Here is a 22,500-nt window from a genome sequence, read left to right on the forward strand (position 1 = left end):
CGACAATTTATTAAAATGAAAAGCATGCAGCCAAATATAGATGACATACGAACTACGTAAAATCACGTTTATAAGCCAGAAAGTATTGCAAATCTCATTAAATAAAGCTTACAGCCCTTGAGTGAGGGATTATGTTAATAAAGTTGTCAGGTGCGATTTCGCAAAAGCTCTTGCGAAGAGCGTGGACCTGTCCCCCAATAAGGATAAAAACAGACAGGGAGAAGTTTGAGTTTCAGGTGTTATGAATTAATGATCACCTGTCGAATTCACAGTCTCCCAACTGTTTATTCGGAAAGACCTAAAACCACGTCGGAGGTCATGCAGAAAAGTAGGTTTGGCAACGGGCGTTGTCAAATATGGAAACTAAAGATATTAGAATAATTTTCAATGCTCACTTTTCTCCCTGTAATTTCGTTGTGATGGCAGCCGCAAGATGATTTGTATGGTAAGGAGAGATATACAAATTTTCTACAAGTATTCATAGGCTATAATTGGTCTATAATAGATTCTTTGTAAATAGGTTCAATCTGTTAATTTATGCAAGTAAGATGGATTTACAGTATAATATCAAGATAAAGGCCCATAAGACACTGTTTGAGCGTTGCAACCATATATTTTCGAACATATATATATATATATATATATATATATATATATATATATAATATATATATATTATATATATAAATATATATATATATATATATATAATATATATATTATATATATATATATATATATATATATATATATATATATTTTATATGAATAATTATCACATCGAACCGTGATCCATTGTATATATTCAATTCAAGCTACAAATGTCCTTTAATATCTAAATTCACTTTAACCTCCCAAATGATATATTTTCATATATGTTTTTACCGAAGGAAAGTTTTTAAGTTGATAATAATTTCGTCCCCCCATGGGATCGAACCACCGTCCAGGTGACGCTATCCAATCAGCCAACAGACATATTAAAGGACATTTGTAGCTTGAATTGATATATATATATATATATATATATATATATATATATATATATATATATATATATATATATATATATATATATATAATATATGGTACACACACACAAACACGTACACACACACTTACAAACACACACACACACACACACACACACACACACACATATATATATATATATATATATATATATATATATATATATATAATTATATATATATATATATATATATATATATATATATATATATATTTTATATATCCTTCTGTCCTCCAGGCACTTGCCATTAGGAGACTTTCCGGTTCGTTTAATGTCGTTGAAACTTTTCCCGCCGAAGTCTGGCTTGACAGGGAGCAAATAATCTCCACTTTTAGAATAACTTCGTTGGGACGGTTAGGTCAAACACAGCAACTTTTCATATAAAGTCGAAATTTGAATATTTGAGAGTAGCCCTAACGGGTATTAAGGCAATGTTACATTTAGAAAAAAAATCACGATTGCTCTATTTATTTAAATGTTCTGAAAATAATATTCCGAAAATTTGCTTTGGAAAGAAAAAATAAATGCTTTAATGATGAAAAAAGTTATGCAAAGCACCAGCATGTTTACTAAAGAAATATTTATATTTGTTTATGTTTATTTATTATTTATTTATTTTTGTCTCACATTCTATCCAGATTGGGGGTTTATAGTGTAGGGTTCTGGGTTATATTCTATTTTCTTAAGAGGTCACTAATTATCTTATTATAATGTGTTGTTTTTAGCAGCACGGTCTTCTGCATTAGTCTTGGAGCTACCTCGGCTTCCGTCTTACCAAGTTTTTCTTTAGGGATTTTAGCTTTGTCCCTAGTGCTCCAGTGACAATACGCATTGCTGATACTGGCGTATCCCATATCCTTTTCAATTAAATTCACAGCTCTTAGTATTTTTTCTGTTTTGTCTCTATCTTTCTCCTACAATCCGGAGTCCTATGGTACTGTGCAGCTATGAATGATACTTTGTTTATGGCTTTTGTCCATCAGGTCTGATATGGTTTATGTGCGATTATCACCTTGTCTGACCTGATACTGTAGTCCCAGAAAAAAATCTGCCTGCTCGTTTCCACTACTCCTTGGTTGGTGTTTGTATCACTTACTGCTTCATTCTATCTGGTATTTTTTTTTTTTTTTTTTTTTTTTTGCACAGGCTCCAGTGTAGGTCTTCTGCTACTGCATTATGTCTCTTTTCAAATTGGTTCTGTGCTAGTGGTAAGCATTCGCTTTCAATTTGATTTATAGTCTCTTCTTTTACATTGTATTTCCTACATTTGAATGCGATATTGGTAACGGCCATGCTCATTGGATGTATGTTGTTCTTGCGGCCAGATCCTGTGCTGCTGTTATCATTCCTTCTGCTCCTTTGTTGAGTTGCCCTTTATACAGCAATTGTTGTGTTTCATTAATGGATAGTTCTTTAGTTTGCCCTGTGAACTGTCCATGTATGGGTTTCATGTGCCAGTCTATTTTGTTCTTTGTAGTTCTATCTCTATATATTTCTAGCTTTAATTCTCATTAGTCAGGTTCTTTCTCATGCACTTCTTAGCCATTCACCTCAGTGGTTCTCTTTCCTTTTCTTATTTTTCTACTTTGCCTCTGCTCAGTAGTTCTCTTTTCCTTCTATATTGCCTGTTTCCATATGTTCTTGGGTACTGGGTATGGTAAATGTCCATTGTTTTGTTTAGTCTTTTGTTCTAAGTTGCAGAGTTCTCAGTGCTTTGCCTGATTACTGGCACTGCCCAAGAGTTGATGGCTTCCACCACCATGTTTCATAGAGTTTAATTTTGATTTAAGTATTACTTTATTCTTAGCATGTACTCTTTCCTGATCTTGTCCTTCACCTCTAGATGTTTTATTGCTTCTCAGTAGGTATTTGTATCTCCCTTCATCTATGCCTTTGATTGCATTTCCGATGGCTCCTTTCAATCTTCGTTACGTTTAATCTTAGTAAGTTGACTAGCACAAGATTTATATTGCAATCTCCATTTTGATGTCTCCAGATACAATTCTTGCAGTCTATATTAATATATCTATTCTTTCGGTACCTCTCTTGGGGTGTTTAAATCATCCATGTATATCCATGTATTTCTGCTCCCTCCTTTGCTTCAGTTGTTACTCAACCTCCATCTTTTGTTGCACTATCGTTATGGGAATTATGGCTACTTCAAGGAGTAGTGACAGATTAGTCCACTTGGAAGATTTCTTTCCTGATATTTGACTCTGCTAGCTTTATTCCAGAACTTGTGCATTATCTTCCTGAGGAAGGTGCATAGCCATTCTATTAGCCATATATGTGGTATTATGTTGAAAGCATCTCTTGGTCTATCCATGCCATATTAAGGTTGGTTTTTCTTCTCTTGGATTTCTTCACTAAACGTATTTTCTATCAATGGTTGCTTTTTAGAGCCTTTGCATTTCCGTTTGCAGCATTTCTTATGTTGAAGCATGATGTTTGTAGCCTTCGCTTATGATGCCAGTCAGCAGCTTCCTCATTGATTGTTAGTAGGGAATTGGCATGTAGATGCTTACTACGTTTCATTTAATCTTTTATTTATGATTATTTTGTTCTCTGACAGTCATATTATTCGGCGGGGTGTTTTTTTTTTTTTTTTTTTCTTTGTTTTTTAGGGTGGTGTTCTGGGTTGCATCCTGCTTCCTTAAAAATCCATGATGATGATAATTATTGTTTGTTTATTTACCAGTCATCCTATTTCGATGGGTGGGTGTTTTTTCTTATAGTGTGGGGATTCTGGGTTCCATCCTGCTTCCGTAGGAGTCTGTAATTATTATTATTATTATTATTATTATTATTATTATTATTATTATTATTATTATTTTGGTAGAAGACCCCTCTTTAGGCAAATACTGTTAAAAAGGATAGCAGAATTAAGCGAGTTGATTTTATATATTGTTTTTTCTATTTTCCTTACAATTCGCTTCTCAGGCTCAGCGATGTTTCTGAGTAACTGGCCAATATTCATATTGGGAATTTCAAAAATTGTAAATGCTGAAGGAATCTTTTATTAGAACAGGATATCAGGTCCAGGTCAAGCAGGGTCGTCGTCAGTGCCGGTATTATTCCGTAAGCGTAGTTCGTTCGGGCCAGGGTCGTCTTTGGATTAATGGCTGGTGTTGGTGCTGGTATAGCTGGTATTACGTGACGTTTCGACCTTCTCGTAGGTCATCTGCGGACGAGTCGATTGAAGAGGACTGTAGCAAGAAAAAGTTTGCGGAACGGTATTTATAGCGGCACGGACCTAGAGTTGCATTCTCATTGGTCGGGCCGGTCTTGGGCGAAGTCGTGGATCTCGCCTCGAAGGTCTTGGGGATTCTCTTGTGCGAGCGCCACAATGGTCAGCCTGGGGATGAACGTCAGGAGAACGTTTCTTCCCTCCCACCGCCGCCCGGAGAGCAGCGAGCGACCCCCCGACGATGCCAGAAAATCAGGAGCCCCCACAGGAGGATACGATTCCTGCTACAGACGGAATTCCTGACGTTCATCCCCAGGCTGACCACTGTGGCGCTCGCACAAGAGAAACGTTTCTCCTTCCCGCCGCCGCCGAGAGCAGCGAGCGACCCCCCGACGATGCCAGATAATCAGGAGCCCCACAGGATGATACGATCTGCTACAGACGGAATTCCTGACGTTCATCCCCAGGCTGACCACTGTGGCGCTCGCACAAGAGAATCCCCGAGACCTTCGAGGCAAGATCCACGACTTCACCAAGACCGGCCCGACCAATGAGAATGCAACTCTAGTCCGTGCGCTATACCGTTCCGCAAACTTTCTTGCTACAGTCTCTTCAATCGACTCGTCCGAAGATGACCTACGAGAAGGTCGAAACGTCACGTAATACCAGCTATACCAGCACCAACACCAGCCCTTAATCCAAAGACGACCTGGCCCGAACTGAACTACGCTTACGGAATAATACCGGCACTGACGACGACCCCTGCTTGACCTTGACCTGATATCCTGTTCTAATAAAAGATTCCTTCAGTATTTACAATTTTTGAAAATTCCCAATATGAATATTGGCCAGTTACTCAGAAACATCGCTGAGCCTGAGAAGCGAATTGTAAGGAAAATAGAAAAAAACAATATATAAAAATCAACTCGCTTAATTCTGCATCCTTTTTAACAGTATTATTATTATTATTATAATTGGGCAGTTACTCAGAAATATCGCTGAGCCTGAGAAGCAAATTGTAAGGAAAATAGAAAAAACAATATATAAAACCAACTTGCTTAATTCTGCCATTCTTTTTAACAGTATTTGCCTAAAAGGGGGTCTTCTACCCAAAATATTTTCTCACAGTATCTATGGGTGTTCCCTCTGGACGAACTATACCCCGAGAGACCATGAGGGACGTATTACTGTTGTGCACAATGACATTCTGAGACGCCTCACAAACACTCCACGCTACCACTCCGCCACACATATGTTCTTAGAAAACCACCTGGACAATTTAAAAAATCATTGTAAGGCGAACAATGTCCAGTCGGTAACCCGAGTGAAAAACAGCGGCAACTTGCTCATACAAAGCATCCTAAGGAGTGAAGCAAGAAGAAGATCTAAATTGTGGGAAAGATGGGAAAATGAGGCCTTTGTCCCCTAAAGGACTTAATCTCTGTATTGGCAAGATGTCATCTGCAGATTTGTCATTTAATTTATTATTTATTGCTGATATTTTATTTTTTGTTTCATTATTACTGTGATACTATCAAGTTAAAGTTTTTTTTTTTTTTCTCTACATTCAATTTTCGTATTTAGCCCTATGGACCTGACGACTGTAACCTCCTCCTAAGGTCTCTAGTTGAAATTTAAGTTATATAATCTGTGCACTAACTGTTATAACTCTCAATGCATTTTTTTTTCTCACCAATATTATTACTGTTATTACCCGTATTATGATTACTATCTTTTATGCTACTCAGCTATTTTGTGGATAAGTGCCGATTACTCATTTTTCTTATCATGTTGTCTCATATATCTAGATTGTGTATGTTACTGTGTATTTTGTATATTCATTGTATATGGCCCTGAGCCGAAATAAAGGATATTTTTATTATTATTATTATTATTATTATTATTATACATTATTATTATATTATTATTATTATTATATTATTATTGCTGTTGTTGTTGTTGTTGTTCAGTTAAGGTAGGAAATTCTCAAAAGTCTTACGGATACTATTCTTGTACAGCACTCTGCAGGCAAAAATACAGGCACGGGTCTGTGGAGAAAGGAAAGCGTGAGAGGCGATTTCGATGTCCATTTTGAAGAAGACAATCACTGATGCCAATTAGACTTTCCCTTCTTACCCCGCTACGCTATCTCCACGAACCTGTATCTATATTTTGCTCTACGGTGTCTTCACAAGTATTATTATGACTTTTTGAGTATTTCTCACAAACAATGGAGCATTTGTATTCTTCCTTTACTCTCTTTGTATTGCCACATAGAAAGGAAGTAGTAAGAATAGACAAATTAATGAACAGGTATATTTTGCTGATGCAGCATGAGCTTTTCTCTGACCCTGTTGTTTAAGAGAGAGGGTTGCTACCTACATTTTTTATTTTTATTATTATTATTATTATTATTATTATTATTATTATTATTATTATTATTATTATTATTATTATTATTATTATTATTGAACACCAACAGGCCTTTATATGTAGATGTAGAAGAGACCATTAACTCTCTAAACAGGCTCCCAAGGAATGAATACTTTAGAAGAACTCCTTTATGGACTCAGTTAGGCTGAATTTATTTTACCTTCAACTTCCTTTTCGTTACTTTGACTTCTAGATGGATTTTATGGATACTACAGGACTGAATCCTATTTATCCATCTATCAGTGTTTTCTCGAAAATGGTGCATAGTACAAAAAAGTCACATTACAGTCTCTCTTAAACGTCTGAACGTCAACCCCCCACGATACTCCCGCTTTGCAGTAAAGTGAATGAAAGACCAATTGTATTAGTAACTGTAGCATCTTGGAACTGCAGAAAAATATGGAGTTTGATGCTCAGGAAAACGAATAGAATGAAGTTATTCTAAATTTGAAGGTCATTAAAGGTGAATGCAGAAGTTCGCAATTCTGAGCATATAAACACCATTGTATAGCACATACATAGCATAAACAAATAGCACATACATTGCTTAGGTGGTGCTAAAGAGTAAGACTGAATTTGAACAAAACACTAAAGATTGTCAAATAATCTTGAAACTTGGTACAATTTAACCCTGGATAGGTTTCGCTATATCGCTACCACCTTAAAGGTGCGTGTGGGTAGAGGTCGACCCAAGTGACTAGAAAAATTTGCCAAAAATCACTAACTTCATTTTTGCTGTACATTTTAGTTTCTAAAAGCAGTTTAGAGATAATACTATACTACTGAAAAGATACATAATACCAATCTGCAAATAAATATCTATTACGAATATAAAAATAATAAGTATAGATTAAAAATTAATTTTTTTTTTACGAAAATATTTAAAAAAATACAATATAGCCTATATACACACAATAATCGATAAATTTCTTCTAAAACTCAACTTTATAATAGAGACTGCCACAAACAGTGTTGGACCCATAGAGGTCAAAATCTGAAAAGAGAAAAAAAGGGTAAATTTTTTGGCAAAAAAAAAAAAAAAAAAAAGTGGCAAAAATTTCACAAATTTTCTTTGGTACCTAAATGAAATATGGCAAGTGGCTAACTTTTTTTTATAGAATGAAGTCATATTATACTAAAACGTAATTATGTTAAAATATTTGGACAAAGATGATATTAGCTCTTATATCAGGGGCCAAATCTAAAGGTAACTTTTTGACCTCCTATTTTCACCATGAAAATTTCTTATAAAAATCGTTGTAACTATTATAAGATATGATATTTATGCATGAAAAGCTACCATATTATCACACATTCTATAGACAACAAGAAGATATAGCGGTATGGCAACTTACCTTTCGGATCTCCCAACAAAATGGTCACAGCCGACGCCTACTCTGACGGCCACAGCTACCACTTGAAATGGAGAAATGGAATTTCATTTTCAATGTGTTATTTAATTATCTAATTATGCGAGGATTGCATATAAAACTATTATGGTTGCTTGCTGAATGTTTTGAAATTATTTTGCTGTCATAAAAAAAATCTGACCCAAGAAACTTACTCCAATGTAAAGGTCATTTGTTGACCTCCTCGTTTTACCATGAACATTCTTGTACAAATGGCTGTAACTACGACAAGATATGATATTTATGCATGAAAAGCTACCAGAATATATAGTGGTATGGCAACTTACCTTTCGGATATAAACACAAAATGGCCGCAGCCGACACCTACTCCGACGGCAACATCTACCACCTGAAATGGAGGAATAGAATGTAATTTTCAATGTGTTATTTAGTTATTTAATTAGGCGTGGATTTGCATAAAACTATTATGGTGGCTTGCTGGATGTTTGAACATTATTTTGCAGTCATAAAAAAAAATCTGACGCAAAAAACTTACTCCAATGTAAAGGCCATTTGTTGACCTCATCGTTTTACCATGAAAAGTTCTTATAAAAATGGTTGTAACTACTATAAGATTTTATATTTTTGCATGTAAATCTACCAGAATATCGCAAATTCTATAGGGAACATGAATATATAGCGGTATGGCAACTTACCTAAAGGATATGTACAGTGAATGGCCCCCGACCACAACAAGTGCAACGGCCACATCTACCACCTGAAATGGAGGAATAGCATGTAATTTCCAATGTGTATTTGATATCTAATTTTGCGTGGATTTGCATAAAACTATTATGGTGGCTTGCTGGATGTTGAAAACATTATTTTGCAGTCATAAAAAAAATCTGACGCAAAAAACTTACTCCAATGTAAAGGTCATTTGTTGTCCTCCTCGTTTTATCATGATATCTTCTTATAAAAATGGCTGTAACCATTAAAAAACATGATATTTATGCATGAAAATCTACCAGAATATCACAAATTCTATAGAGAACAGGAATATATAGAAGGTAAGCAAACTTACCTTTGGGTATGACCGCAAAATGGCCCCCGACCACGACAAGTGCGACGGCCAAATTTGCTACCTTGAAATAGAAGGGTATGTCAATTTCAAGGTGTTATTTAGCCATCTATTATTGGTGGATTTGCATGAAACTTTTATGGTGGCTTGCTGGATGTTTGAACACTATTTTTGCAGCTATTAAAAATATCTGACCAAAAATAAATTTTTGGAAAAGGGAATAATTTCGAAAATTTTGAAATATCGACAAAAATATAAAAAAATATTGCAATATTTTAGGTAAAGAATGGATGATATATATTTTGTCAAAATTAGAATGATAGTATTTGTGCAAACAAGTATTAAAAAAAAGTTTCAGGATGTAACTTACCTACGTAGAAGAAACACGCCTCGGACACAAGACAGTTTGATGCAATAGGCAGACGGGCCCGTTTCATCGCAAACGTGCTGCGGTCGTCTTGTGGTCTTGTCTGGATGGGCAGCTTTGGCAGCGAACACGTTGGGCAGCTTGGCGGTGGCAAATGGCAGTAGATTTGTGCTCCAGCTCAGCCAGCCTAAACATATCCGCCATTAGGATACGCAGGGGCCTTGACAAGTGGTCAACGTGTAATACCGCTGACTTACTCGGGGAGCACAAAATTCAAATGGCGAGCCTCCTGAGGAACTTCGCCTAGTCATACTCTGCGATGGCATAGACGTATAGAGAATATAAGAATAACCATAATTATATTCAATATCCCGTAGAAAAGACAAAGTGGCCAGCGTCGCGTCTTACGAACACAATTTGCTGTAGAAAAATATCTGATCGAATGTGTCTACACCCTCTTTCGTTGCATTAAAAACATCTGAAATGTCCGTTTTACGTCTTCCGATTTCTGACGGATCATAATGCAGGGAACTGCCTTGCTGACACTGGAGAGTCAAATTGTGTTCGTAATTGAACGCGGCCACTGAGTCCTTGACGGGATGCACACTCTCAGAAAGTTCCTTGGGGATATGAGGTTTCTGCCGAATGGTGCCACACAAATACATGCCATCGTCAGCGAGTGATAAGGCGAGAGGTAAGGTCGTAAAGAATTTATCAGTCGTCACTGTGCGACCCCTTCGGCGAAAAGGTCGCGCAAGGTCCGTCGTGAAAACTTCTCCCAACGTCTGTCCTCTCGGCACCCTCACTGTGTCCTTCCCCAAATAAACAATCGCATTACACATGTAAGGCGTATCGGCATCACACGTCAACACAAGCTTGATGCCGTATCTATAGGAAGAGAGAAAAGAATTAGTATCTAAAAACGTAAAATCATATCAAATAAAAAGCAAAATAAAATCAAGTTAGTATGTATAATATAAAATATATATATATATATGATATATATATATATTATATATATATATATATATATATATATATATATATATGTAGGTATCTATATATATATTGAGAGAAAAAGAGAGATAACATATTTTTTTTATTTTTATAAACATAAGATATCATATTTCAATTCTTATTCCTAATAAGAAAATATTATAATATTCAAAGAAACAATCATAAATAAATAAAAAAGCAATTACATGAAAAAAAAAAACAAATGGAAAATCTGTCAACTTACTTGGCTGGCTTGCTGGGAATATAGTACTACATACGGAAGGAACAAAGACCCCTCAACGGATCAAGTTGCTCTTCCACAGTGAGATGAGGCCCTGAGAGTAATTTTTTTGGCAATTAGCTACCACATGATCAAAGACTTTGCGAATGGGGGCAAGGCTATCTGTCCTCATTTGCTCATCTGGTGGCTGAATCGTCAAAACGAATCACTTCGTTAGTTCGGCAAAACGACGCTCGCTCATTGTACAACGGTACAAAATGATTGGCCTCCGCAAGATCCCACACGTTGTTCATTGTGGTGTGTGTGATTAGTCTGATCTTACAGCAGACATTATCAGGATCCTAATGAACGCCTTTCAGTTCCCTCAGGTCCATATCCCTGAGGGCAACATTGCATTTATGATAATTATTCCTCAAAAGGGCAAGTCGATCGCTGGATCGCAAGACAATCTCCGCTAGCATAACATCAGACAGAAAGAGAGAGAAAATGTTGCTCACTCTTTCCACCCCAACGGTGACATTGGTGGAACCCCCAGGTTCAATCCTCGGCGTGAACAAAGGTGGTAGGGAGGCACTGGGATCTCTCCGCCAATTGGTCCCATCCCGTACGTAGACAATTTCAGGGCCTATGCACTAGATATAAGCTCCCCAGGCAGGCTGGAGGCCACCCCTCCTCGTTTTTCCTAACTCTAAGCTCGACCAGGGAAAGCGCCGTCCTCAAGCCCAGAGGTTGACGGACCAGGTGTAGGTGTGGTGGCTGTAGTACTTGTTGTTGTTTTTGTTACAACAATGGGAACAGTCCTGCTAACCTCAGGTGCCTTCCTCCCCATCCGCGTCGTCCTCATCCCCTGGGGAGAGGTCAATAGGATTAGTCTCCTCTTCCCTCTCCTCAGGTCGTCTAAGTCATCCTTCTCTGTGAAAATGGCAGCCGATTCCTATTCCTCTCCTTCAGGCTGTACATCCAGGTGATCATCGTAGTCACTTTCTTATTGAAAGAGAAGGGCATTGATCGCATCATCACTCTGTCTCTTGGAAGCCATAACTGAAAAAAAGTAAAATATTAGAAATGAGCACTCGAACCAAATCAGCTCATATGGCAACAAGGGCATCTCAGCCAATGCCTGGGGCAAGCACGTTTTAAACACACCATCCTCCCATATATTCCAATAATAAAACAAAACTATACTAATTAGTTATAATAATAAACACTGTCCTATGTCATTTTAGTTATAATAAATGTTTTTTTGGAAAAAACACAAAATTTAGCACTGGAACGGAATCTGCCCATATAGCAACAAGGGCATGTCAGCCAATGCCCCGGTCAAGCAAGGGATAAACAAACTATCCTCCCACATTTTCCAATAATAAAACAAAACTATACTAATTAGTTATATGATAAACACTGTCCTACATCAATTTAGTTATCATAACTTTTTTTTTTTGCAAAAAAAAAAAAAAAAACACAAAATGAGGCACTCGAACAGAATCGGCCCACATGGCAACAAGAGCATCTCAGCCAATGCCTCGGGCATGCATGCGATAACACACCATCCTGCAACATATTCCAATAATAAAGCAAAACTATACTAGCATGAACACTGTTCAATATGCAATGTTTACCTAATACTTTGCTTTAAAAAAAAAAACAGAAAGTGGCACTCGAAGGGAAATGAAAACCATATGGTGATAATAGGCATCTCTGCCACTTCCAAGGTCACCCACGTGATACGCAAAAATATCTACAAAATTTTCCAATATCACAAAACTATACCAATTGGCTATTATGCACACTGTCCTGCATGAGTTGGCTACGTAATAACTGCTATTTGCAAAAAAACAGAAATTGGCACTCGAAGGGCACTGGACCATACGGCCATATACGGCATGTTAGCCATGAACAAAGGCATTCATTTTATAGATACATCATCCTCCGACATATTCCAACATTACAAAACACTTTTAGAATGATTACTAATAAATTTGCGACGTTTACTTAAAGACTGCTTTTTCAAAAAACAGAAAGAGGCACTTGAAGGGAAATGGACCAATTCTGGCGGTATAATGGCATCTCAGCCACTCCCAGATTCGTGCGCGTCCCACATTCTAAAAACATTTCCGATATCACAAAATTATACTAGTTTGCTATTATGAACACTCTCCTACATGAATTGGCTACGTAACAACTTTGCTATTCGCAAAAAAACACAGAAATTGGCACTCGAAGGGGACTGGACCATATGGCCATATACAGCATGTTAGCCATTAACAAAGGCATTCATTTTTTATAGATACATCATCCTCCGATATTCCAGCATTACAAAATACTATTGGAATGAATACTACTCAATATGTGACGTTTACCTATAAACTTTGCCTTTTGCCTGCAAAAAAAACCAGAAAGTGGCACTCGAATGATATTAGATCTTATGGCCATATATGGCATCTCTGCCACTCCGATGGTTACTATCCAACACAACAAAGACACATGGCTATGCGCACTGTTAATTGAAAAAATTGTTATGTAATAACTTTGATTTTCGATCACTAACCTCTTAACGGTGCATGCATGCGATTCACAGAAAAGGGGGAAGCACTTTTATGGTCTTCGCTTAATTTCACTCAAGGATAGTGGTCAATTCCTTTTGTAGTTAAGGGATCGTGAATGAGTGAAATAAAGGGTGCATATGGTATTGTGCACTCCTGTACAACAAAAAGTCTACAATGAAGACTATAAACAAATAAGGTCCTAAAACAGCACTTTGGGGAACACCATGCATGATAAGTCTAGACACACTAAAACTACCGACTGCAATTGTGCTGTTGGTACAGGGGGATTCAAGAACTTTGATACACAGGCAACTCCACACTGTAGCTATTAATATCACCTTGTTTAGCTGACGGGAAACCATTGGCAACTCTTTGTGTGAGACAGCCTCTAAACATATAATCACGTGAAAAAAAAATTTTTACCAGATGGCCAAGTAAGGTTAAGTAAGTAACACTGTTATTCTGTGAACAACGTATACTAAACTGAAGCAAGAAATGCCGTAGTTTTCTGATTAAACAAATAAGAGCCTGCTTTGTATCGTGTAGCTATGCAAGTTCGACTTTCTCTCTCTATCTCTCCTCTCTCTCTCCCTCTCTCTCTCTCTCTATTACGTTTGCGAATAAGTTTTCTTCCTCCCGCCCTACACTCTTTGTACATATTTCATTAACCACTCCATTGTTTAATGATATTAGTGTCGTTAAGATTCATTTCACGTTGATTGAAGTATACTGCTAGATGACTCTGCATAATGAATTGCTGTCGTCTAAAGTGGTAATGATGATTAGATGATTATAGTCACACTCTAACTGCGTAAAGATTAATGTTCAAGCAATCTTATTTCGTCAATCATCCAAATGTTCGGGCTATCAACGTCTGACTTGCGTGGCCGTATCAATGTCATTAGAGTATTATGCATGGAATTATGTGTGGACATATATGACATATATTAATCATTATGCTACCTATGCAGTACGGGTGAGTATTAGAGAGAATGAAAGGCGAATAACCCAACATTCCTTAGTGTATCTAACAGTTTATCTATTTCCATATTCTATTGTTATGGACATAATTAAGAGATAACTTCATAAAATAATTATAGATACTGTATACCTAGATTTTACAAAAGAAAATATTCAGGCATTTAACACTAGCACAAGTGTATACGAATTAATATAAACATAAAGCTCAATAAAAATTTAATAATATATATATATATATATATATATATATATATATATATATATATATATATATATATATATATATATATATATATATATATATAAGTCATATCACATTACCGTGATTCATATACATATATCGAGCTACAATGTCCTTTAATATCTAATTCGCGAATTAGATATTAAAGGACATTGTAGCTCGATATAGTATATGAATCACGGTAATGTGATATGACTTATGTTAAATGCTACGTGTTGTTCAAAAACCAAAAGCGCTACTTAACTACCGGAGTCGAGGCGGGTTGATGTTGTCTCCAAACCAACGAATACTTCAGCGCGAGAAAGTATTTGAGGTGAGAGACGACATATACCTTTTAAGCCTCTCGCGGTGGTTGAGTGGTTATAGCTTACCACTGACGTCCTGGATTTATAATGTACCTGCGTTCGCGCCCAAGTACAGGTAAATCTATATCGAGAAAAAATTCCCCTTCGGTTAAGCATATATGAAAATATAATTAAATTCCGAGGTAGAGCGAATTAGATATTAAAGGACATTGTAGCTCGATATATATAATAATAATTAATTAAATAATAATAATTATTAATTTTTATATTATATAGTCCCCCCCCCCCCCCCATATTATAAATGCAAGTAACTTCATTATTATACTGTATATATAACCTATAAAAATATATTCCTCATGGTTTACCATATGAACTTTTAAGGAATTATTTATTGATCATTGTTTCAGAAATTCACCACATAGGTTGTAATTGTATATTATGTCCTCTTGAATAATATAAATCCATGGGTATACGAGGATTGGAATAACACTTTAGTTTGATTTTCGCTTACTTGGGGAGTAACTACTTTATTGTTGTTGGTGTTGTTGTTATTGTTGGGGGAAGGGGGTTAGTAAAAGTCTATGCAAGAGCCTGAAAAGGGTGTTTTGCGGGGAGTTAATAATACAGGAATTTAGGATAGGATATTTATGACTTATTAAGAAACATACCGTATTTATTTTAAATTTTCGTTGGTGAGACAAGGTTCTATTTGACTATAGTTTTTAGCACGTTTTAATATTGACGTTAATAGGTAGGAATATGTTGTTTACAACTTATGCGTGAGGGGAAAATCTTGTATGCATCCCGAGCAAGCTGGAAGTCGGATCACGCCTTGTTTTTTTTTTTTTTTTTTTTTTTTTATTCAAATACTTAAAACGTAAAGGATAACATCCGGTTTTTATAAACGACTTTCTGTCCTGTCGAGTATCGAGTCGTGGACTTTTAAGGTGGGAGTTGACGGTGCTAAAGATACGCAAGTGAGAACTTGAGAGAGAGAGAGAGAGAGAGAGAGAGAGAGAGAGAGAATCTCATATTCATAATCTTCATCTTTCAAGCAGTTCGGAGCTCCTCGTGGACGATATTCGGTTACGTGCTCACTACCGATCTCGGTGTCTGGGTGGATTCCCCGCTCTGCCAACCCAGAATTAAAGGAATTTATTTCTGGGGGTAGAAATTCTTCCTTCCTATGGTGGTTATTCGGGATTTCCACAATAAGTTGTAGGTCCCGTTGCTAAGTAACCAGCTGGTTACTAGCCACGTAAAAATATTTAATTCTTCGGTCAAGCCCTAGGAGAGCTGTTCATCAGCTCAGTGGCCTGGTTAAACTTAGATATACTTAACGTCAATCAATTAGGAAAACACCGGCTGACAGCAGCCTCTTTAACTTGATGACTTTTGTTTGGGCGATTACCTAGTAATATAAACTGAGGTGATAGTAGGCCTAGGTATGATAAATTAATTTCTTGCCGTCCTACATCTTTACTCTTTCAGTTGGAGGGAGCAGTTTTCGGATTACTGTATTAATATTTGTTTACGGATTTATTTTTCGTTAAAATTATACAGTAAAACTGACAAACATGACTTTCAGGTAAACACCGGTATCTAATTGGACAGCCCACGAAAACCAGCGTTAAGTCCCTCAGAGGTAAATATCTTAAACGTAATAGTATGGTACTTGTTGACACTTATCATTGAAGGAAATCTTGAACTTAAATTACATTTGATCTACGAACATTATCAAATCCATAGTTTACGCCATCTACGTTAAGCAGCTATATATAAAAGGAGCCCGATGGTTAATGTTAAATGTCGAACTGTTAAGGTCAATTTGAGCATAACAGGAGCCCGTCGATTGTTTAAGTTTAAGGACACAACTAGTCAGAGATAAAAGCAGCGCAATTGAAAGGTTACTCATGCAATCATACTGCCGTCGGAAATTGCAGGTTTAAGGGCTTAAAGATGACATTTTATCACATTGAGGAGGGCGCTAGGAAAATGACTATATGACTATAATTAATGAAATTGTAATGTATATTCCAAAACACCACATTTTTCAAGCACATTTATTTAATTCTTTCTAAGTTCTAAGTTTCCAACTAATCCAAAGTCAGAAGAATAAATTGGTAGCAAAAAAACAACTAAGGTAACCATGTGCAAAAGACGAGGAAATTGGCATATACCCATCTGAAAGCCATATTTCTTTTGTTAAATCTTCATTTTGTGTATGTTTTTAATTTTGTTTATAGACATATCTGTTTTAAAGTCTAGGCTAATGTTGATGCTTTTTGTTTTCATGTTTCTGCGCTTTCATGGAACGACCTTGAACTATAATTTCTGGGACCGTGAATAACATATATCTTGGTGTTCAAAGAAGGCCTTGCAGATGCATAGAATCAAAACATACATACACACACACACACACACACACATATATATACATATATATATATATATATATATAATATATATATATATATATATATATATATGTATATATATATATATAATATATATATATATATAGTATATATAATCACATACACAATTGTTTGTTACGGACACTTGATAATGAAGACTGGTTGTCCTTGAAAGCTTGTAACTCTTTGAATAAATAACTCCGCAAGTTACCATCCACTTTTAATAATGACCTTCTAGTAATATATATATAAATATATATATATATATATATATATATATATATATATATATATATCTATATATCTATATATATATATATATATAACATACATATACATATGTGTGTGTATGTGTGTGCTTCATCAGAAAGTCATTTCCAATTATACTCTGAAGGCTGCTAACAACCCGGGTGATTCTATGCATCTGCAAGGACTTCTTTGAACTCCAAGTTGTATGCTATTCACGGTCACAGGAATTATAGTTGAAGGTCGTTCCATGAGAGCACAGAAACATGAGATTATAAGCATCAACATCAGCCTAGACTTTAAAACAGACGTGCTAATAATAATAATAATAATAATAATAATAATAATGGGCACAATTTTCAGTGTCGAAAATGATAACAATGATTGCAGGTCCACATGCTTTTAAGAACCATAGACCGAATTGGGATGGATCTAACATAATTTTAAAAATAACAATGTCCAAACAAGAAGACTAGTGGAAAGTGCCGCCATAAACTTAGGAAAAGCTTTTTACGGTAACAAGTCGTTCGTTGGGGGAAGACCCATTAGTCAATTATTGCATTCTTAAAAACTTTGTTAAAAATTTTAATTTTAAGACAAGCTCTGTTTTTTCTCCGCCTGATGCTGCCCCCTCTTCTGCTCTCCTCCCTCAGACAGATTACAACACGGGGGACGTGATGTCCAGCATTATTACAGCCGCATCGCCAAGGGAACACCATGCAGCATCATCACAGCCAACAAGACGTTCCAGCAGAATAACCAGCAGGAATTCGAACAACAACGGAATCACCTAGTTGGGCTGTTGAGCGCTTCCTTCATTTGCGTTCGTCATAGTGGAATAATTGTCCTATTCAGAAGTTTACTTCGAAAGATTTTTAAATTCATAATGTTCACTTTGCTGAGGATGAACCTGGCGCAGGGTTCGAAAGCTCTTATCATTAAACGCTTTATATACTTCACATGCGATATTATTGTGGACCTGCAATCATCAATAATAATAATAATAATAATAATAATAATAATAATAATAATAATAATAATAATAATAATAATAATAATAATAATAATAATAATATATATATATATATATATATATATATATATATATATATATATATATATGTATGTATGTATGTGTGTGTGCTTTGTATATACTTGTCTGTCCTTGGAATCGGTACTTCATCGCGCCATGATCTTAAAAAAAATGTAAAACATTTTTACAATGTATCACACTGGTATATAAAGGAAAAGAATTGCAAAAGTCGTGAAAACTGATTCTTGTTTAAGCTACAAAGGCGGGTATGAAATAAGCCAATGCATTTTAACACTTAGACCGTTCACTTTGAACCATTCAATCTGCACAAAACAGCCATTAAACAAACAAGCATTTAGAGCCATTTGCGAAATCATCGCCAGAAGCTTGTGCTCTGAGTATTAACTCCTTTTTCACATCAGGCATTCGGAACGAAATACTGTAGTCTTAGAACGGTCCGGTGAGTTACTTTGACTTTAATTCCATGACATTTTTTAGTACTCTCTTTTGTTACTCTTTTGATTCATATTCCTACAGATTAAACACATCGTTTAGTTTTTTTGATTATCAACTTTTAGCTCACACACACACACTATCTATCTATCTATATATAATATATATATATATATATACTATATATATATATGTCATATATATATAATATATATATATATATATATATACTATATATATACTATATAATATATATCATGATGTTAAATTCAGTTTACCTGGAAATAAATTACACCCTTGGTCCCGAATAGACAGTCGACTGTTTATATATATATATATATATATATATATATATATATATAATATATATATATATATATATATATGTATATAGTTTTATAACTTACCGAAGTTTTCCTACATTATACGAAACTTCAATAGTGGGTGATATATACAATTCAACAAATGTTAGCCTATGCACCTCACTTTACATAGGGAATAACGTACACACAAGGGAAAGTACAATAGATATAAATATCTAACCCCGGGAGGAATCTAACGTGTCATTAAGTTGAGATGCAGGCCTAGGTAAATTAAATTTTATGTCAAATGAGGTATGCATATATATATATATATATATATATATATATATATATATATATATATATAGATATAATATATATATTAATTATTTGCTTAACACCATGTTTTACGTTTCATCATACCACTATAAAGATATACAGAGCATTATTTTATATAATATCTAACCTAGACTTGATTTTAATACATCAAAACCCTCTACATGATACGGAAAAGTCTTTCAAAGTTAGTATTCATAATTGCATCTTGCATTGTTTTTATTACTGTGCTTACAAGAAACTTATAATTACTTACTTTTGAAGCAACGTCGAACAATCATCAGAGGTGAATAAAACTTTAAATTCGAAATACTTGCACATATACGTAATGTTATACTTAAACGATTCTCTGTTAAATATACTTTTATAGTGCGTTAAACGAGTCTGTATTCGTGTTCATTTTTCGATTTTTCTTTGTATGGAACTACTATTGAGACTCATTTAGAATTTTTCCTTTCAAGTACTTTGAATAAAGCTCGCATTCTTAAGATTGTCCAAATCTCTTCGTTAAAGTACATCTATTTCTTCATCAAAGTAACATCCATTTTCCGCCTACATTGTGTTATGGTGACTCGATAATCTAATTCATGCATCCTGTGAAATGGTGAAATATTACGACAAAGGTCTAAATTGAGAACATGTTTATTCGAAATCGGGTAGAAAGGTACTGAACATAAATTTACGTCCTGGAATGTATTCATGTGTACTTATGTAAATGTAGGTAGTATATATATATATATATATATATATATATATATATATATATATATATATATAGTATACATATATATATATACATATATATATGTGTGTGTATATATATATATAAAATATATATATATATATATATCTATATATCTATATATATATATATATATATATATATATATATATATATATATATATATAATGTGTGTGTATATATATTTGTATATATATATATATATATATATATATATATATATATATATATATATATATCTATAAATATATATATATATATATATATATATATATATATATATATATATATATATATATATATATATATATATAATATATATATATATATATATATATATATATATATATATTATATATATATATATATATATATATATATATATATATATATATTATATATATATCTTTAATCCTCGTTAGACAGGCGCGTGAAAACTGGGGACGTGGAAGTGTCCAGTTTCCACTCAGGTTTCTGCCGTGGATTTAAGGATATTCTGAAGCACGCGGTCCTTCATGCTACATTGTATATATCATTATCATCACCCGTTGTTAGTCCACTGCAGGACAAAGGCCTCAGACATGTCCTTCCACTCCCGTCGCTTTACGTCTTTCTATGCTATACCAGCAAATTTTCTTAGCTTTTCAATCCATCGTCTTCTCTTCCTTCATCTGCTTCCTTTGCAGTCTCTAAGGACCCATTCTATTATTATTTTTGTCCATCTATTATCTGATATTCTCATTATATTGCCTGTACACGCCCATTTCTTTAAGTTATTTTTAGAACAATCTCTGCTTTAGTTTGCTCTCGTATCCGTGTTGCTCTTCTTCTGTCTCCTAGTGTTATTCCATCATTAGTCTTTTCATATTTCTTTGAGTTGTAACTAGCTTATGTTCTAAGGTTTTTAGTAAGATTCCGGGGATATATAAGTTAACATTGATACGACCATCTGATTAAATACTTTATTTTTAGAGAATGTGGCATTTTATTTTTCATAATCTCATTTTGTTTACCAAAAGCTCTCCATCTCATGCTTATCCTTCTTTTAATTTCGGTCTCATGTCCTGGGAAAGACTTAATGTCTGTCCTAAATAGGTATATTCATTAACGAATTTCTAGAGTTTTACCCATAATCTTTATTTGTTGTGTCTGCATTTTCATTGAACATTATCTTAGTTTACTCATATTCATTAGATATATAAATACACTCACACAAATATATATATATATATATATATATATATATATATATATATTATATATATATATATATATATATATATACACGAATTTGTTACACATATACCATGACGTTTTTTCAACACCCGATTCAATCGACCTCGGGAATAACGTACACGATTACCAGTGCGATTCCAATGCCGACTGGTTTGAAAGCGGCGATGTCCAGTGACATTTTTACCATTAGGCTATCAAGAATAGTGCAAGTTGTTCTGATTGTGCTGTTCATATACATGTCAAATGCAGGTTTTTATACTTGGAATGGCTGTCAACACACCTCCACAGTTTTGCGAATAACATACACCCAATGGAAGTTATTATCGAAAAGAGCTTTGTCACATGGTGAAGGTGAGTTAACATAGTATTTAAGTACAAAAAACCTGAATTCGACAGGCATGTAGACATCAGACTTGCTATCAACGTATACCCTTTTTCTTTTGATGGCTGAAAATAAAACTTCACCGCATGCCAAGTTTCCCAACAAATTTGCAGGTCGGAAACTACCATTGGAAAAGTTCTCATTAATTACAGTTAATGTTACTCCCGAGGTAGGGTGAATAGGTAACAAATGGCATTTGTAACTAAATATCTTACCATTTTGACAATTAACCATCTGGTATGCTTGATCTTTTTGTTTACCTTGTAAATTTTGTTTCAACTGCATCTCATCTCATTTGTGACTCGACAATGTCTCATTCATTAATCAAAGGACGAAAACGCTCGGTTCGAATTTATGCCTATTATTTTTCTACGGTATTCGGTTTAGCATGAAGTCACGTGCATCTACTATAATATATATATATATATATATTATATATATATATATATATATATATATATATATATAGAGAGAGAGAGAGAGAGAGAGAGAGAGAGAGAGAGAGAGAGAGGGAGAGAGAGAGAGAGAGAGAGAGAGCCAAATTCAACATGCATCCAAAGAAGAAAAAGAACCTGACTAAAGGGATTTTATGTGAC

Source organism: Macrobrachium nipponense, chromosome 6, assembly GCF_015104395.2.
Source record: "Macrobrachium nipponense isolate FS-2020 chromosome 6, ASM1510439v2, whole genome shotgun sequence".
In the NCBI taxonomy this organism is placed as follows: domain Eukaryota; kingdom Metazoa; phylum Arthropoda; class Malacostraca; order Decapoda; family Palaemonidae; genus Macrobrachium; species Macrobrachium nipponense.